Below are 4,148 nucleotides of genomic sequence, written 5' to 3' on the forward strand. Positions count from 1 at the left end.
CCCCCCCCCCCCCCCAAAGAAAGAAAGAGAGGCAAGGCTCATGTGTTTTCACCACGTGGTGTCGTGATATAGACAATAGGTCATGAGCCGTAATATCATCTTTTTTTTTATTGCATTTATAAACTGATAGGGAAACTACAACTTTACACCTAACAAGGTGCTCCCAACCAGGTAAAATCTTAAAAAACCCTGTCTGTACAAGAGCGAGCAAACTACTTACCAAAAAAATATCTCAACTCTTCTACTCACCTTCGACGCTTCTACTCTTTAACTCTTCTACTTCTTCAAAACTGTTCAAACTCTTCACTCCTTCTGCTAGAAAAAAGTAAACCAAGTATCCAGCAACGTTATATCAGTCTTCCTAGAGTTGTGAGCTCTTGATAAGGGGTCTAAACGTGCTTGAATCGTTTGCTTTATCTCAAGGACCACCGCCTGAGCCAGACGGAAGCTCTGATTATGAATTCTAGTATTCTCTCCTTCCAAATACTATATAAGCCTGCCTGATACACGAGCTTAATGATCAGCTTCACAAACTCGCCAAGAGAAGGATTTCTAAGCCATCTCAGACCATCTTCAAACAAAGAGGGAGGGTTTATATTCAATCTAGAACAAAAGAACGCCCACACCTCCGAGCTGTAACTACAATCAAAGAAGAGATGATGTCTTGTCTCATCTGCCGCATTGCATAAGACGCAAGTTGAAGGCACCTGTAATCCCCGACTCCTCATTCTATCTCTTGTACCCAGTCTATTACGAGCAATCACTCAAGTTATAAAGGCATGTTTCAGTATTCTCCCTTGAAACCAAACTTGTCTGTGCCAAAAAAACAACCTCCCCTTGTGGGTGAACTGCTTTCCAGGTATCCACTGTGGAGAAAGAACTTGAAGCATCTCTGTTCCATGGCTTCCACAAGAAAATATCATCTGCTTCAGATGAATGTATAGGTGCTGCATCTGGTAAGCAATCTCGGATCAATGTGATAAGGCTGTTCCTGCTGCGGCTCCTACTTAACCACCAACAGCCGTCTCGTATTGCTTCTACTACCACCGCATCCACATGTAAACCAGTGACCCCTAGCCCTCTAGGTCCCGTTTGATCAATCAATGGACCTAGAGAAGTCCAATTATCATGCCAGAAACTAGCAGAGGTACCATTCCCCACTTCGCAGACTAGCATAGGGCGCACAATGTGCCGCATATTACACAAACTCTTCCAAATCCAGCTATCACACCTCTGTGGTTGAATCTCCCAAAAGTTCCTATCTCCAATCAAATGGCGCCTGACCCAGGAAACCCATAGGGAACCACCAGCCGAAAATAATAACAAGATCAATTTAAGTCCTAGCACTTGATTCCATTCCTCCAACCTCCTTAGACCCAAACCTCCTTATTCCTTTGGAGTACAAACTGAAAGCCAAGAAACTTTAACTCCTCTGGCTGCAGTCGGAGCTCCCCTCCAAAGAAAGGCATTACACATTTGTTCTAGGAGCTTGATACATTTTTTTGTAATTATAAAGATTGATGCCCAGAAAGAAATGGTTGAATATATTACTGCTTGGATGAGTTGGAAACGTCCGGCGAAGGATAGATGACAGACCGTCCAAGCGTTAAACCTGAGAAGGATTTTATCGAGTAAAGGTTGAAAATCACTTTTCTTCATTTTTTTTACGACAGTGGCACTCCTAGATATCTAATGGGTAAGGAACCTTGCTTAATTCCCAATCTCTCTGCCATCTCCTGGCACCTCACAGTACATCTTCCATCCAACAACAACTCAGTCTTCTCCTTGTTAATCTTCAACCCGGAGACAGTTTTAAACTCCTCTAATATACTCATGATACCAGCAAGAGACTCCTCAGAACCATCGAAGAATATTAGAACATCATCAGCAAAACTGAGATGAGTAATAAGAGGAGCTTCGCAGGATGGATGAGGTTTAAACACCTGATTCTCTGCCCCCTTATCCAACATCTTGGAGAGCACGTCCATCGCCATTACGAACAGCAGTGAAGAAACTGGATCGCTTGTCTCAGCCCTTTCTTCCTTCAAAGTGGCCGTTCAACTCGCCATTAACAATCACAGAATAAGATGGAGTTGAGATACATTCCTTAATCCATCCAATAAACTTATCTGGCATATCAAAAGACTTGAGCAGATTCAAAACAAACTCCCAATGCAAGTTGTCATATGCCTTCGAGAGATCGATTTTTAGACAACCCCTTCTCGTCTCACCCTCTTTATGAAAGTCTGTCACTAACTCTTAGGCTAATAAGACATTTTCACACATAAGCCTCTTCTGAATAAACCCCACTTGATTTCTTTGAACAATGCCATCAACCACTAGCTGAAGCTTCTTCTTAATTTCCCTCGCAATAACCTTGTAGATCGTCGTGCAGAGAGCAATAGGTCTGAACAAATTCAATTTGTCTACCCCCACAACCTTCGGAATTAGGGAAATGGCAGTCTCATTGAACCCTCTCAAGATCCTTCCACCCTGAAAGAACTCTTTAACTGCCTGCACCGAGTCATTTCCAACTACACTCCAAGACTCCCAAAAAAAATCCGCAGGAAAGTCATCCGGCCCTGGAGCTTTACTCTTCGGCATCGAGAAGAAAATACCTTTGATCTCTTCCTCTGAAGGTATCTTAATCAACGCCTCCTTAATCTCATCCGAGCAACAAAAAACCATCATACTTCTGAGTTCTTCCACTGACATGGGAATAACCTCTTCATTCACCGCTCGAGAAGATTTTGAAAATACGACACTACCATATCCTTTATCTGAGCTTTGTTGGTGATTTTTATCCCATGCGCATCAATAAGGTATCTGATAGCGTTTCTCGCTTGATGAGCCATTACCGAGTTAAAGTAGAACTTGGTGTTTGCATCTCCATCTTTAAGCCATCAGACTCGAGATTTCATGATGAAAACCACATTCTGCACTGCCTCAAAGAACTTCCATTTCTTTCATGCCACAAACTCTTCCCGAAATAGAGAATCTGAGGGCGCAGTCATCAGACGTTCCTGAACGTTTTTAAGATTCATCATCGCATCTTTCGCTTTCTACTGAATATTTGCAAACCCCACTATATTAATTTCTCTGTAGACCTTCTTCATCGCTTTCAATCTCTACTTAAGTGAAAACATCTTGGACCCCATCTGGATGCTCTCACTCCAAGCTGCTTGAATATCACCCAAAAACCTTGGATGGGTAAAGAGGAAGGATAAATATTTGAAGCTCGACTTTCTTATCTCAGGAACCACCTCAAAGTACACTACACAAGGAGCGTGATCCGAGTCCCCTGGTGCTTCAAACATGGCGGCGATATCCGGGAAACGTTGTCTCCAAGTATCATTGCCCAAGGCTCTGTCAAGTTTCCTAAGAATAGGATCTTCTGGTCTCTCGTTCAACCAAGAAAAGAAAATCCCTCATGTTTCTAAATCATCCAGCCCACAATCAACCAAACACTCCTGAAATTCTCCCATTCCAGTCACCGGAAGTGGATACGAGGCAATAGAAAAATGTTCTGACGCTGCTCTTATCTGGTTAAAATCTCCCAAGACAATTAAGGGAGCCTCTTTAATCAAACTTATTCCTGTAACCGTAACCAACTCCTCCCATAATCTCCTTCTTTGTGTCTCTGTGTTGTAGCCATAAACAAAAATCACCATATAAGATAGACTCGTCTCTGGTTCAAAAACCCCGCAAACCACCATCTGATCTGGCTTGCTATAAACCAAAACTGAGACCGCTGGATCCCAAACCACCCAGATACGACCTCCTTCCGACCCCGAATAATTTGTAGCATATCTCCAACCTGGAACCACTGCCCCAACGACTGTGGCAGCGTTCTCCTCTCTTACACGAGTCTCAATAAAAGCTCCAACTGAAAAACGACCACTTTTCACCCAATCTCTAACACCTCTCTGACAATCCGTACTGTTTAATCCCCTTACATTCCAACTATAAACACTACAAGAAAACAGCGGCATACTGAGGGAAAAAATCGTCGGTATGTCGTCGGAATAACGCTATTCCGACGACATACCGACGAAAAAAGTCCTCGGAAATAACTCCTCGGAAATTCATCTTTCCTCGGAAATCCCTCGGAAATTTCCGACGGAATTCCGAGGAAATGAATTTCCTCG

At 43.0% G+C, this 4,148-nt stretch overlaps 1 protein-coding gene across 2 annotated transcripts in view; it reads left to right on the top strand.

Annotated features, from left to right (window-relative positions):
* LOC106322619 (ethylene-responsive transcription factor ERF020-like) overlaps positions 1-4,148 on the top strand; it is a 23,295-nt gene that overhangs the window by 2,366 nt on the left and 16,781 nt on the right. The gene's annotated exons all lie outside the window — the stretch shown is intronic.

Source organism: Brassica oleracea, chromosome C2 (assembly GCF_000695525.1).
Source record: "Brassica oleracea var. oleracea cultivar TO1000 chromosome C2, BOL, whole genome shotgun sequence".
NCBI classification, from domain to species: domain Eukaryota; kingdom Viridiplantae; phylum Streptophyta; class Magnoliopsida; order Brassicales; family Brassicaceae; genus Brassica; species Brassica oleracea.